General features: G+C 38.3%; 1 protein-coding gene across 2 annotated transcripts in view; it reads left to right on the plus strand.

Annotated features, from left to right (window-relative positions):
- Window positions 1–14,688: 14,688 nt before the first annotated feature.
- The window catches only part of LOC137277527 (solute carrier organic anion transporter family member 4A1-like), a 125,931-nt gene continuing 123,919 nt past the window's right edge, over window positions 14,689–16,700 (plus strand). For both annotated transcript variants that reach the window (XM_067809299.1, XM_067809301.1), the window contains exon 1: window positions 14,689–14,776. The gene's annotated coding sequence lies outside the window, so the exon portion shown is untranslated. The remainder of the gene's footprint in view (window positions 14,777–16,700) is intronic.

Consider the following 16,700-nt stretch of genomic DNA (forward strand, 5'->3'; position numbering starts at 1 on the left):
GTGATAGGATACCAAACATGTGGACGGTCATTGAATCAGTCACATGGTCCATCCTCATAGTGATAGGATACCAAACATGTGGATGGTCATTGAATCAGTCACATGTTCCTTACACAGTGGTCAAGACATCAGGATATAAATCTTCCATCCGGGTTGTGCCAGGTGGACAACATTGCATGGCGCTGTATAATGTCTAAGTGAGAGAGACACCTCATGTGATATTAGTGGTCAGTAGACTTAGGTCAAACTGGCAGTTCAAGTAAAGCTGGTTCAAGTCTTCAAACAAAACATCCTCTTTTTCCTATACTGCAGTCTGCATCAATCTCGTAGTTGAGGATTACTTTCACATTTAGAAAAATGTGTTTTTTTTTAAGTAATGTGTTAAATGCCACATCCAGCAATATTACAGCTATACTGCAGTGGTCTATAATTATTCAAGTCATTACCACACATGATAACTATCATACAATTATATTGCTGGATACATGTTGTGAATGTATTTATGTCTCCTGTCGCGATATTGCTGGAATATTGTAAAAAGTGGTGTAAATCTCACTCACTTTGATTGTGATAAGATTAATAATAATGCTGAATGTGAAGTACTCATTCACTCATTATGAATGATAGCAATATAATTGTATGATTGTTGTTATTTATTTTAATCTTATGTAGAGAGTCCTTTATAATGTTCTTGATCTATTTCAATAACCCAAAACAGAAACCAAAATATGTTCTAGGCCATTTGTATGACCTACAACTGAAACACTGACAGGCAGCTCTAACTCCAGATGTGATACTTATCACTCTGTGGTTGTGCTGAATCTATCATGCTTATCCACCTTACAAGTCATCAAGGAGTATACAAGTCTTGATGTATCCAAAACATTGAAATCCATACTTTCATTTAATGTCTAAGGTTGTACAAACGACCATTACAAGGCTTGACCAAGTTTGTTCTGCAACAGGTGCTTGTTCCTATGCTTTGAGTTACAGGTTTAACACCTGTAAAGGCCAGTCGCCCCAGCAGAGGGCAACTGGTAATCTCATCAGGAGATGTTTAGGCAGTCTTTATGTCTTTGACAGCTTGAACTGTTTCCTGTGGTGCACCATACAGTCTACATTAGTAGTGTAGGTAGTTAGGCAGGACGCCATACACGATCCTGTAGTGTGTTTGTTCGTTGGTATAGGGAGTCGTCTGTGCTTCAGCAAGGCAGAACAGATATGTAGCATATGTTATTGCTGGGATTAGTTTTTCATTAAAGTCCAGATTCTAGTATATTTTGTTGGATTGAGTCCCATCAGGGATTTAAACCACACTCAATGACACAATGTCAGCGATCTAACCCACTCAGATGCTGAGACCTCAACTAAAATAGAAGTCGTACAACTGGTAATCACTGTCATGTACTTTTATTTACCAGATTAACTCTTGTTTGATGCAAGCATGTCTTTGCTTGACTGTGTTGAATATTCCTTAACAAGGGATAACAATTTCAAGTCATGAACCATCAAGGATCTTTTCAATAATGTTAGTTCTCATTTAATTATTGCATTTTCAAAAGAATTGTTAACTTGTGGATAAGAGAAGACTTGTTAACTGACTTAAAAATCGATAAATATTTTATGATTGGAAGTTTGAATTAGTAACTAAGATTGTTAGTAGCTGTATTGTCAAGAGGGTAATAGTACTGTAAAATTACTGTCCCCCCAAGAGGGCACAGAAGTCCAAAAACATTCAAAGTGTGTTAAAGCTTTCCACTGTTTTTTTTGCAGAATATGTGTGCTTTTAATTTATGGTTATATTTCTGCCCACTCACTAATGACTGATGATGTAAATACAGCTAGGATCCATACATGTCTGGCAATCTACCTTTAGTCGTTAGTGATCGTCAGCCTGTTTTTATTTTGTCTTGTCCATAAAAGTATGTCAAATTTTACAGTTTCATGCTAGTTTTAATTCTCTTCCTTTGATAATCTAGTTATTTTGCTGTATTTTACAATCTTATTGTATACCACCCAGTCAGTGAGGAAAAGGGGCCATAACTGTATACCACCCAGTCAGTGAGGGTGGAATAACTATACCACCCAGGCAGTGAGGAAAAGGGGCCATAACTGTATACCACCTAGTCAGTGAGGGTGGAATAGCTGTATACTCCTTTGTCAGTGAGGATGGAATAACTGTATACTCCTTTGTCAGTGAGGATGTAATAACTGTATACTCCTTTGTCAGTGAGGGTGGAATAACTGTATACCATCCAGTCAGTCAGTCAAAGGGGCCATAACTGTATACCACCTAGTCAGTGAGGGTGGAATAACTGTATACCACCCAGTCAGTGAGGGTGGAATAACTGTATACCGCTCAGTCAGTGAGGGTGGAATAACTGTATACTCCTTTGTCAGTGAGAGTGGAATAACTGTATACTCCTTTGTCAGTGACGGTGGAATAACTGTATACCGCTCAGTCAGTGAGGGTGGAATAACTGTATACCACCCAGTCAGTTAGGGTGGAATAACTGTATATTCCTTTGTCAGTGAGGGTGGAATAACTGTATACCACCCAGTCAGTGAGGGTGGAATAACTGTATACTCCTTTGTCAGTGAGGGTGGAATAACTGTATACCACCCAGTCAGTGAGGGTGGAATAACTGTATACCACCCAGTCAGTGAGGGTGGAATAACTGTATACCACCCAGTCAGTGACGGTGGAATAACTGTATACCACCCAGTCAGTGAGGATGGAATAACTGTATACCACCCAGTCAGTTAGGGTGGAATAACTGTATACTCCTTTGTCAGTGAGGGTGGAATAACTGTATACCATCCAGTCAGTGAGGGTGGAATAACTGTATACCGCTCAGTCAGTGAGGGTGGAACAACAGTATACAACCCAGTCCGTGAGGGAATAACTGTATACAATCCAGTCAGTGAGGTTGGAATAACTGTTTACAACCCATTGAGTGAGGGTGGAATAGCTGTATACCACCCAGTCAGAGAAGGTGGAGGAAAGAGAAAAACTGTGTACCACCCAGTCAGTGAGGAGTAAAAGGGGCAATAACTGTATCCCACCCAGTCAGTGAGGGTGGAAAAGAGAGAATAATTATATGGTTCACTCACTTAGCCTACAGAGGGGTTATCTAGTATATCAATACCTCATTGGTGAGGGTGGTGAGTGAGTGAGTTTAGTTTTACGTCGCACTTAGCAATATTCCAGCTATATGGCGACGGTCTGTAAATAATCGAGTCTGGACCAGACAGTCCAGTGATCAACAACATGAGCATCGATCTGCGCAATGGGGAACCGATGACATGTGTCAACCAAGTCCGCTAGTCTGACCACCCGATCCCGTTAGTCGCCTCTTACAACAAGCATAGTCACCTTTTATGGCAAGCATGGGTTTCTGAAGGCCTATTCTACCCTGGGACCTTCACGGGTCGGTGAGGGTGGAGTAGAGGATAAATGTATATATACTTCTCAAAGAGGGATAATAAAACATATGCTGCTTTCAACAGCTATCTATTTTCAAGGTTGTGTATGTTCACAACCTCAATTTGAAAATATTCTTTTTTTACAATATCAAATTTAAGCAATTTATCATTTGTCATATTTGTAGAAGTTGCAGATCACAAATGGCATAGAGATGAAATGTGTGATGGTGATGATTATAATGAGTGAGTTTTAGTTTTACACTTCTTATAGCATTATTCCAGCAATATCACTCTGAGGGACACCAGAAATGGGCTTCATACGTTGTACCCTTGTGGGGAATCGAACCTGGTTCTTCAGCATGGCGAGTGAACGCTTTCACCAGTAGGCTATGCCACTGCCCCTGATTGTTTTGAGGTACTTCGGCAACAAAGTAGCCACTCATCAGCTCTTGAGCTGTAATATTTTCTTACAACAAATGCCATTTCAAGAATTGTGAGGTAAATTTTGCTCATTTTCTACTTAACATGCTGTAAAATATTTGGGTTTTAAGTACAGTTATCTGTAACCTGACTGGGAGACATAAACGGGCATGTAAATTTTGCAGCTGAATTTTAATCTGAAAAATATGTGTGCCTAACAATCCTTAATTTGAATTGTCTTGTTTTAGGAACATAGGTCACAGAACCTATTATTTTTTGTTACTTTTTCTTTCTCCAACTTTTCTTTCAAAAACAAATATGTCTAAACTTTACAGAATTTGATTTAATGCTGCATTTTTTCATCTCATTTAAAAAAAATTCTTTGAGAAATCTTGCCAACCATATTTACCAGACCTCAGGGTATTTTTTTTTAAAAAGTTTGCTCCAATATGTTATATCTATAGCTGACAGGAATGTGAAAAACCCAAATGTAAACAAGTAATTTTACAGAAATTGAAAAAGACTCTGGAATGTAAAACATTCTTAACACACATTTTTTGTCAGAATTTTTTTATTGACCAAAATTCATTATCAAACAGATAGAGCCCTGGTCAAACATAACTGGAGACACGTAGAAGCTTGGCTGATGGTGTCAGGTAATGATTAAACATAGGTGTTTACACGGAATAGCAATGGGACGTTGAGAGACTCTTGCCACCATCAGTGTGGACTGTAGATTACTTCCATAGAGCCCTGCCACCATCAAGTGTAATTATTGCACATTGTTAGTTGTGTTAGGAAGGTGTTCGGTTGCTTGATTTTACCACGGGATTCTAGTGGCAATGGGTCAACCCTAGAGTTATGTACAGAAGGTCTTTGACCTCTAAAGGATCATGAAGAAAACTTGATTGATTGACCCAGGTGTGCGAAGACGTTATATTGTACACAGGTAATTCACTGAAGTAGCTGTGGCAGGACATGCTTACACTTTTTGCCAACACCTGGAGTCGTCAGTAATTCTCACTGATCCTATCATGTAAATTACACAGCTATTTGCTTTTGACACCCTTTTGAATCTGCTGTTACTAATTACCGGAGTCTGATTATGTTGACATTTATATTTTTCTGTATCCCCTCATCTGTTCCCCATTTCTTGTAGTTTTTGTACGACAAAACGAAAATAGTAAGGTTTGTGAAAACAAGGTCTTCCTATGAAAGCTCTGCTGATTGTGTTTACAATCTGGCATCCTTACTGAATTATTTTAAAATGTTTTTGTAATTCTAAAGGCATTCTTTCTTTAGATAAGTGATTAAGGAAGTGATTGGTATATATGTTTTAATAATAATGTATAATGTGAGATAAATCAGATTTGTTAATATACATATATTAAACTATTCTTATGGTTTCCACCAGTGACATACAATAAGAGACAGGCGTGGTGATGCATAACTGCAGCTGATCTGAGCAGGTATTGGATCAAGTGGCTTAATATTAGGCTTGGGTGTCCATAATGTGTGACTTGGTGATTGTTGCTCAGCATATCCTGAAATAAATAATGCTGTCAAATTTCTTCTGCCCCCCTTTCCCCCTCCCCATATTTAAAATTTGCATTTACAGGTAACTGAGAAAGAAGAAATCTCATATTCTCTCTCTTTCTCTCTCTCTCTCTCTCTTTCTCTCTCTGGGTTGTGGAACATATTTACTATGACAACTGCAAGAAAAATTGATTATTTTGAAAACAACCTAGTTGTTAATGCCATTAAATATATGTATGCTAATGATGCCCTGAGGATGCCCTTGCATGTGTAAATACCAGATTCAAATGACTGAATGATTAACAGTAGTTCAGTTTAAACATTTCTGTTCAAGAAAAAAGAATGAATTGGGAGAAGACATTTAACGACCAGGAGCTGGATGGTAAACATCCCCAGTAGGGGCCATGGAAACTTCCTCTGTAGCCCCTAACGAGCATGTCTTCCATTTCATTCTCAATATTATATTTGGCTAGATGCATACTTTCGCTCCAAGATTTCTTCAGAAAATATTGTGAATTCACAGAAAAATGATTTATGAGAACTGCACAGCTCCAGGTGTATGTGAAAATATGGTAACTCTCAGACGGCTTTAAAGGTTTTATATCAAATTACAGATTATGGCTTCAAATTGTAAGGAAGCAGTTACAGTGATTAATAGATGTATTTTTATCTATCCCTGGCTGAATGAACATCACATGACTACATGTTTTTCCACTCTTCAGGTTGTTGTTTGTGATGAAAAAACATTACATCCGACCTGCTTTGAACTGAGCATGTATATTCAGATGCTGACTTCTTCAGTATGAACTAATCAGAATATATTTTCAGTGACAAAAAAAGCATGTTTTTTATCTCCTAAAGTTTTGAATTAGAAATTCCTTTTAGCAGAAAAATTGTTAACACACCAACAACTCTCAGTAATGTTCTGTGTGAATGTTTTTGCTCATGTTTGTATAGAACGTTCCAGTTGATAGGTTCAGCATGTTTTGAAAACTATATTTTAATGCAGTTTTAGACCACTGCAGTCGCATGGCTTGAGCTCACCGTTAGAGACTGACATTGGTGTTGCTGTTGCTGTTTGGTTGGAGGTCCCATACTTTACTCTCCCTTTTACGGTACTTTAAGGCAGGAACAGATACAGATGTTTGAGAAAGGAAGAGTGCACAGTTCATTTTCATGAGAGTTTCAAGGTCATGTAATAAACTTTCAGAACAAGGGTAGTGTGTGTGAGGAGTTAGTTTTGCAAATCCCTGCATCCCCTTCTGGGCTGTCTACCAGGAATTCCCATATTTAAGCCCTGGGCTTAAATACTGAAAATCGCTGTTCTAGTGATGAAATGTTTTAACCATATCTAAGCCCAAGGCTAAAATTTGAAAATGCACATTATTTTGATAAAAATGAAAGGAATTTTGGAAAACTCTTTCATCAGGAAACTGGTCTTGTAATTAAAACTTGAAAGTTATGAAAATGTTTACATGAGTAAGTAAGTTTGAACATGAATGATGAGGGTTTCTCAAGTCTAATTAATGCAAAACACAAACTCTTCTGAGAGGACTGACGGACATCTATGACTAATTTCTGCAGGGAGCATTTAGAGGGGTAAGTCTCTGCATATGGAACGGGATGTCATTCTAAACACCCAGGAATTAAATTAAAATTTAAGCCCATGGGCATAAATAAGGGTAGAAATCCCTAATTTTAGCCCTTGGGCTAAATGTCACGTGGACCTAAATACAGGGAAGTCTTGTAGTGCTTAAAGGGCAATCTATGCAATTAATTTGCTAATGGACTTACCTTAGTTTGACTATTGTTTCTCCTGAAGGTAAAGGCAATGCAGGAATAATGTAGTATGTATATACTGAGAGTTACTTAGGTTGATGGATGCCTAATTGTGAACTGTCATAACTGCACTTCAGTCATCTAAATGCCTTCAACAATGATGGATTGTAAAATTCTGTAAATTCAACAAATTAATAGAGGACTCAGCTTAGTTCGCAATCTGAAGTGAAGGAACAGGTATTCATACTTAAGACTGACTGGCAGTCATTGCGTTATGTTTTGTTGTTCAACATGATGTTCATGTCTGTGAACATCTCAGAAACCACTGAATTATGTCATATTTCAGCTTCAAAGTAGGGCTGCAATGCTTCACCCAGACTATGACTGGATTTGACTTTTGATATTGGCACCTTGATTCGATCATTTTTTATTTGATTTGTTTCATTGCACAAGTGAAAATATCAGATTCCATTTAACTCTCAGGGTCGGCATTTTAGGGTGAAATCCATTGTCAACTTGGCGATGTCTACTAAAAACATTTCTCATGGATAATTAGCTTGGCTTCAACCAATCATGTTTCGAACCAAATTGTTGCAGCTCTACTACACAGATGACTAGGTTCTTCATGTGAATAAATTATTATTATTATTATTCCTGTAATTTTTATATCTGCTGAAATGGTAGACCCCAATGTCACATATTTTGCTCCATCGTGAGAATAGGTTATGTCTCTTTTTAAAAACCTTTTCATACAAGAATACCCAGACACAATGGGCATGTACAGTACAGAGTCATTTAATTCAAAGTCAGTTGTCAAATGTGGACAACAGTGAGAGGCAGGAAAGTTCAAATGTTTCAGTTTTGTTAAGATCTTTGAACATCATTTATGAGTGATGCACAAATAGTCAAGACTTTTATGGATGTCAAGGTCTTTATTTTGCAGAGTAAGAATATCTTCGGAAAGGGCCTGTTCCTCAAAATAAAGAAGTTGACATCCATAAAATTCTTGCCTTTCAGTTTTATTGCCAATTAAATTGAATGACATACAGGAGTTACAGTAATTGGAACTGTTTCTGTTTTTCAGCCTTCAGATGTTTGGGGCAGTATGCCAACAGGTAGGACATGAAGCACTGATGAAGTCAATTTCCTCATAATACAAGAAAATGAGATGTGAAAAAAGTGTAATGCATTCAGTACCTGTAGGTACCAAACATTCTCATCAGAGAACAACCAGCGTCAGCTGTTAGCTGAAACAGACATGACAGAATCACTCACAACAGTGATTATATATATTTTCACTGCTAGGGTTATCTGTAAAACACAAAAGTAAATTTATGCTCAAATTTTGACTTTATGATGTACTGTAGGGAATAAGAAATTAATTTCAGCATCAAATATGGCCTAGAAGATATTTGTAAGTAAATCTGTCAGTGTATCACTATCATGATAAATGGTGGTGGGATAGCCTGGTGGTTAAGGTGTTGGTTTGTTATGCTGAACACCCAGGTTCAATTCCCCACATGAGTACATATGTGAAACCCATTTCTGGTGTCCCCTGCCCCCAAGATACTGCTGGAATATTGCTGAAAGTGGCATAAACCTGAACTCACTCCTGTTTGTGTAAAATGAAATGTTGCAACTTTGACCACAGTGCTTTTGTGTTGAAGTGTAACACCACCACAAACACTTCATGTGCCAAACACTGAAGAAGAGATCATCCTGTGGCTGGCTGGCTGCCTCACGTCATAATCATAGGCTAACCTTAGACATTCAATGTTGGAGTGATAACATTACTACATCAACAATGCAATATGTATCTTCATATATCAAAGGTGGGAATACAGAAGTGCACCTTTCGCTGTGCAGTATTCCCAATCTCCAGGAATAGATCTACACTCAGGGAGTTCTTGCCAGAGTATTGTCCCAAAGAGCAGGGAACATTTGTTAGATAGCGCGTAGACTGTGCATTTGTGGAGAATTCAAGTCCCTTCTGCTGTGAATACAAACACGAGAAGGTATCTCCCACAGACGTAACTCCACAGCAGGCAGAGGAGGAGAGACTGGCACAGCGAGGCTGGAATATGACACGGACATAATGTCGCTGTTGTAGTTCTTTCCTTCTGCCAGATGGTCAAACACGCTTTAAAAGATGTCATAGATGAACTAACGCCTCCAGAATATTCATGTTTTACTGGCTAACTCTTGAAATTGAATTTGACAACTTTCATGCTTTTTATGATTAGTAAAGTGTGAGGATATAGTGTTCCTGGAGAGAGAGAAACTGGTAGTTCCAACACCGAGCCACAGTACAACTAAACATGTTGAAGCTGTTACTTGCTGCACTTCCTGATCCATGGATAGATAAAACAATGGCTGGTCAGTCAGTATGCAGTGTCATAGAGTCTCTGTTTGCTGGCACTAATTTGACTGTCATATTAAAAGTGTTCTTCAAAATGACCTGAAGATATTTTCTATTTTGGTAGTGATAATGAACATTGTTAAAATCCTAAAATGTCTTAATAAAATCTGCTTCCATCAATAAATAGGAAATCTTCAGTAAACCAGGATGCACAGTAAACAGTGATTCAGCGAAGTAATATGTTTTGCCCTGTGTGTGTAGCTGTGTGAGTGTATTTTGTTCCCCTGTGTGTAGCTGTGTGAGTGTTGTATTGTCCTGTACTGTGTGTGTATGGCAGTGTGTGTGTGTGTGTGCATATGAGTGCGTGCATGCATGTCTTCGCAAATACAAGCACATTGTGGTGCCCTGTGTGTGATCCTTTAGTGTTCTGTGTTGCTGTGTGTGTAGTTGTTGTGTTGAACTGTGTGGTTTTAAGTATGTGTGTTGGGCTGTGTATCTTTTCTGTGCCTAGGCAGATGTCGAGGGATCCTCATGTCCAGATGTGCTTCCTATCATCAGTCCCAGGATCAGTTTCTGATATCCCCCTGGAGGTGATGACACGTGAACATAAACACACAATTCTATCTGCTGAACATGCCAAACATTTCACTTAATTTACCATCACATCAGTAGGGCTTGATCCTTCAAGTCTCTATCAAGTAATGTCCCACTTCTACATAGAAGAATACTACTACTATAGGGCAAGAAGTATCACACAGTCTCAGTGACTATCATAGGGTTGACTCTAGCGGAAACTGAGATATACATTGCAAATTACTTCAAAGAGACCATCGCTAGAAAATATCATCCGTCACATGTTTTGTGTCATCAAGCGCACAGTATTACTGTCAAGGCACACATGTGGCAAGTCTGAATGCTGGATTGTCTTCTTTTTGTGCCGCCTCCTGGGAATGGCCGATTCACTAGCCTGTAACAGGAGATGTTTGAACTGAAGCACAAGTTTGCATCAGTGGACGAGAAGTACCATATTCACCACAATTTGTACCCTGCTCTGAAAAAGGCGCATCCAACCTGCTTCCAAATAATCAACATGGGTAGCCTTTACAAACAGAACTTCCAACCCCATGAGAGAAAAGAGCTTGTGATGCCAGGGTGTAAGGACCACAGACCTTGGCTGGGTCCACAGTGGAACTTGGTTGAAGCGAATGTCCTCTGAAGTTAACTTATAATAGCTAACTCGCTTCTCTGAAAAGATGTTCTCTGAATACTATGTATTCAGACCTATTTGTGTGCTTTTAAGTGGTCAAAATGACATGAGTGTGACATGAGTAATAAACGCAGGGGTCTCAAACCGAAAACATGAGTGTTGTACCACTCCTAATGTCAAAAGTATGTAGTCCATATTTTCCTTTGTATACATATGTTTCCCTCAAAACGGTGAGTTGTGCTCAGCTAATTGCCCAGTTACAGTTTTCAGTAGTATTATGTTTTCTTTACTGACCTAACTAAGATTGTGCAAAACTATTGTGAGTTGGAAAGTATATTTAACTTTTATGCATCACATCATAGTTGGTTTTGTTTGTTTATTTATCTAACACATGAGTATTTGAACTCTACGATGAGAGTCTGCCAATAATCAAGTGTTGCCTACACAGTCTATTGATCATCATGGTGAATATTTACATATGCAGCTGGAAGACGATCAAAGTCAGAGAGCCTAACTATCTAATTTTGTTTGTTGACTTTTGCTAATTGTTCAGTGCTCGCAGTGGTTAGATACAGTACACAAGATGCTTTATTGTGCAAATGTTCCATATACATGCAGTGACAATATTGCGTAAACTATGTACTTATTATGGAAAATATGGTATTTCCAGCACGTGCATGATGTGACTTATATGATGGTTCAGTCTGTCAAGTTATCTTTTCTGTGTAAAGTAAAAAAGTTTTGGCATGTTTGGTGTATGATTTCAATCCTGACAAGAAATGCAGATTCATTTTGGCATGGTTGTTAGAGGAGGAAGCCGATGGTTTGTTATCTTTCTGGTAAGTCAGGTTCTGAGGTACACGTTGAACCTGAGGGTAAGGTGCTGTGTGATGTGTTTGCTGGAGAGTAAGATTAACAAATTAGAGAATCCAACTCTAAAGAAAGTACAGATCTGTTTCTTTTTAATCTTGTCCTTGAGGTGAGATGAAAGGAGGTTCATTTTTGGATCGCAGGTCGGGTAGCCTAGGGTCATCCTGAAGGCCTGCTTTCAATTCCCCACATGCATACAATGTGTGAAGCCCATCTCTGGTGTCCCTACCCTGATATTCCTGGAATATTACGAAAAGAGACATTAAACTAAATCAATTCATTCACTCATTTTTGGACCTTTCTAGCTTTGTGCATTAATAGTGCACAAGTGTGTGTTGCTTATTTAAGTAATCAACCTACTATGATACCATACCACAGTCCAACACCAAGAAGGTGACTTTTGTGAATAATTAAGGCGAAATACTTAAAACTTCCTTAAATATGCATAAAGTAATTGAGATTTCTCTCCTCATAAATAACTGTAACGATTCAAGTTAGAATTGGATCCTATGTACCCCATGCTTGTTGACTAATAGAGGTGACAAATAGGATCACGTGGTCATGTTCCCTGTCTTGGTTGACACACATGTCATTGTATACCAATTGTGTAGATTGATGCTCATGCTGTGATTCTTCAAAGGCATTTAGAAGTAAATCTCAAGAAGTTGTAATCCATAACATTTGTTCTGCATTGATGATCATGCTGTTGGTCACTGGATTGTCTGCATTGTCTGGTTCAGCCTTGATTATTTACAGACTGCTGACATATAACTGGAATATTGCTGGGTGCTGAGGGAAACTTAACTAAACCAAACCATACTAAACTAAACCAAACCATACCATACCATACCATACCATACCATACCATACCATACCATACCATACCATACCATACCATACCATACCATACCATACCATACCATACCATACCATACCAAAAGTATACCTTACTTCAATTCTTTTCACATTTACTGAGGTAATACCTAAAAGTAGCAGCATGCACAATGTTGCATTCTGGTCATGTTGCATAACATCAAAGGCTGTTTGATAAATAAATAAATAATTAGTAAAATAACATCAAAGATTAATTGATTCACATAAAAATGATATTATTGTAGACAATAAAACAAAATCGAAACGTGGCATTAAATGGTTGATGGGAGTCTGGCATGGATCCAGTGACAAGATTATATTATAGAGTCATGTTGACTGGGTACTGTCATAGATCCAGTGACTAGATTGTATTATAGAGTCATGTTGACTGGGTACTGTCATGGATCCAGTGACGAGATTATATTATAGAGTCATGTTGACTGGGTACTGTCATGGATCCAGTGACTAGATTGTATTATAGAGTCATGTTGACTGGGTACTGTCATGGATCCAGTGACTAGATTGTATTATAGAGTCATGTTGACTGGGTACTGTCATGGATCCAGTGACTAGATTGTGTTGTGACTGTTGTGAATGTAAAGAGAGGTTACCCGTTTAGATCCATGTTATAATTATCTTCTGTAACCGATACTTGTTGTAAGAGGCGATTGGGTAGTCTGATGTGCTGATTTGATTAACACATTATTGTATGCCAAATACATAGATTGATGCTCATGCTGTTGATCACTGGATTGCCTGGTCCAGACTTGATGATTTACAGACTGTTACCATACAGCAATAATATTGCTTAAAACTGAAACTAAAGTCACTCACTGACTAGATTTTGTTTTGGGATCATGATAGCTGGGTGCTTCCATGGATGGTGCGACTAGATTGTAAACTGACAACAAAATTGCATAAGCAGGTTAAAACCAGATGCTTATACACCCAAATTTATGACTGATATCCATACAGAATAATGTATTTGTCTTGTTTCCAGATGCTATCAGTCATAAGTGTCATCTTACTACATTATATCATGGAACAGATGATTAAATAGTATTGCAAGTACTTGAAACTCGGTACATTTGCACCTAAGATGTGTTATACTCACTATAGAACATGTTTTTATATAAATGAACCGAGGATCATTTCTTGATGATTGAATAACCGTTATCCTAGTGATCAGCAACCACTTCCTGCTCCAGGGTAGGTTATCCAGCCATTCAGCAGTGTTGAGGTGGATGCTGATGGTGTCTCTCTGGGTGTCACGTGCGCCATAAATCATGTGCCTTGAAGGGCGGACACTTCAGTTCAGCATGCAGTTCAGATGTGCAACAACATCACACCTTGTGTTACGACAGTTGATTAGTTGGTTAATTGGGCATTTTTAAATGGACATTATACAGAATCATAAATAAAATTTATGTGCATATATTTTAATGTTGAATTAAGGTTTGCAATACCGTGTTACATGCTCAGATTTCTGTAGATGTCCAAATGGTCTGCATATTCTATTTCTCTTTCCAAAATTCTGAAAAATTGTTTTTTGATGAAATATTTCTATCATCTTTTTCTTGTCACATTACTATTCAAGAAAGGAAACTGATATTCAGAAAAGATGTCCAAATACATTAGTGTGGGGATTCTCAGTAATCCTGACCTTTGCCTTTCAAAATCAATTTCTTTCACATTCCAAGGCGCCACACTGTGGGTGAGAAAATTCACAGTAAAAATTCTATAAAAGCTTTAGCTGCTGAGTCTAAGCCTAGAGACTACAATCTTACATTGGAAGCAAGGCCTATCATAGAAGGTAAACCCCTTGCGGGGCTCCCAGCAACCTATAGCGCAGAGATCAGCTCAGTTCACTGACGTACACACAACTAACTTCATTGATGAAAGCATCATCAGCAGAGGTAACGGAGAGGATAGCCTCTCATAGTATTGGAGGAGCTGAGCTTCTGTCCTCGCACTGGCAGTGGTGGTAAGCAGCAAGCCAACCTCTCTCGGGTTTGATATGGGAAAACCGTTAGCTTGGCTCCAAAGAGAGGCAATAACAGTGTTCCTATGCAAGTAGAGAGTGTTTACTCACGTAGGAGTGTGTAGCAGTCAAACAGATGATTGCTCTCTAGTGCTGTAGGAGCTTTTACGCACAAGTGTTATAATTCATGATCTCATGACTGACCATAACCTTGCTGGCCAGGTGACCAAGTGACCATAGTCTGTGAGTTGACAGTCAAGCCAGCCAGGAATTAATGGTTCCTTGATGGCTTCAGTGACCTCTTGGTGCTGTCTAAGATAATTGGGTGAGTACAGATGAGCGGAGAGGGTTATGAGAGCATTGTGGGGATGGAGGCTGCATGTTGATGTTGTCATACAGACCCTTGACCACTGTTGCTCACCTGTGACATCCAGCCAGGTGGAGGATGAATTAGGGGGAGTCCAGGCAGTAAATCATTACACAGGTAGATGATATCACGCATTCCTCCAGGGCTGTTTGTGTTGTGATTGTAGTGGGTGTAATACTAAACATATGATGAGTGATGCGGTGTGTAGAACATCTGGGACCTGACAGGTATCACATGGTTAATTACCCTGTGTAGTAGGACAATACAGGTGAGTGAGTAAATGTATATTTACTAACAGTACTGTACAGTAATTGATCTGTACTGTCCTGATGACTGATGACATAAACGATATGTTATTATGTATATGAACTATTGTCTTTTATTTCACTTGGTGCTATATATGGTATATAGAATATAATGCATGTATACAGCTAGACGTTGTTGGTGTGTAAGTATTTTATCTGATTAAGCGCAGAATCTTAAGTCTTTGCCTAAATGATGAAAAATGCCAGAGCATGAGATAGGTAGCCTGTAATACACCTGGTAAGCCTCTGTAGCTGAAGGATCAGTGATAACATCTTACACGAGCACATCGCCTCGTTACTGCTGCACTCCACAGCCCTGGTAATTAAGTAATGACCTTTTTTAAATTTTCTGTTTTTAGTTCCTGTGTTTTTTTTAGAACATTTTGAAAATAATAAAATATAGCCATACAAGGACTAATTTCTAAGCATTTGTGATTATTTTTTTACCCGTCTATGTTAACTGAAGTTAAAGTCTGAGCCATTAGTTTTGTTTTGTTTTTTTTGTCTTTGAAGTACAGATTCTTGCATCAAAGTCAGTAATACCAATGTGGATATCAGCATCAGTGTTATAGGTAAATATTGACGTATGTGTCAACCCATTAGCCCAGGTATAAATCATAAACTGCATTGCCTCAGTGTTGTATAGACAAGCAGGGGATAAAGAAATAAAAACTCTTTAAGTACCGATAATTAAATACCCATTAGTTACTATGCATCATTAGTTTTGTAATTGTCAGCAATGTAAACACAGCTCCAGTGGTTAATGGATCTATCAGCCAGAGCTTGAAAAAGTATTGACCTTAACTAGTGGCATGTATACTACGTATATTATACAATTCAACTTTTGATAGCAATAATCAGATACGTCATTCTACTGAACTGTACTCTAGAATCAGAGAGAAAAATATACGTCCATCAGGGAAATGTCAAAAGAATATGACAAGCAAATGATGTATAGAAGGAATACTACCATTCCTGGCTACAGGGATAATGATGATATGCAACCTTGTGATACGAAAGTGGAGTTGTATATAAAGAATAGGAGCATCCCTTGTCCCAAAGATAGTGATGATGTGCAACATTGTGTTACAGATTGTTTTTCAGCCCCTCATCTTGACTGTATACATATCCCTTGATGTCTGTGAAGGACACACTGTTTGATGTGATAACCATTCTGGGATACTACTTTTGTTTCCTGGACTATAACCCTGCTGAGGAATGTGTACACACTGCCACTTAATCATGGCATATCTGGCAGCATCTAGAGGCTTTTTCTGATTGCCATAATTCACAAAGTAATTATTTGTTCCACAAAGGTGAGGATATAATGGCCAGTATCTTTCTGTTCCTTGCCTTTGAAAAACATATGTGATTTATGCCTGTGCTAGAGCAATGAAACGGTTCAGTCCCAAGCAGGTATTTGTTTTTAGAAGTTTTTATTGAGGGAACAGGAAAAAGATTATGTCTTGTCATTCGTTGTACCAAAGCAGAAAAGAAGTAGAGAATGCTGATTGGTATTTGTTATGATAGAAACAGGTTAGATGCATGCTGATGTGGCCTGTTGTGCTCATGAAGGA

Source organism: Haliotis asinina, chromosome 3 (genome assembly GCF_037392515.1).
Source record: "Haliotis asinina isolate JCU_RB_2024 chromosome 3, JCU_Hal_asi_v2, whole genome shotgun sequence".
NCBI lineage: Eukaryota > Metazoa > Mollusca > Gastropoda > Lepetellida > Haliotidae > Haliotis > Haliotis asinina.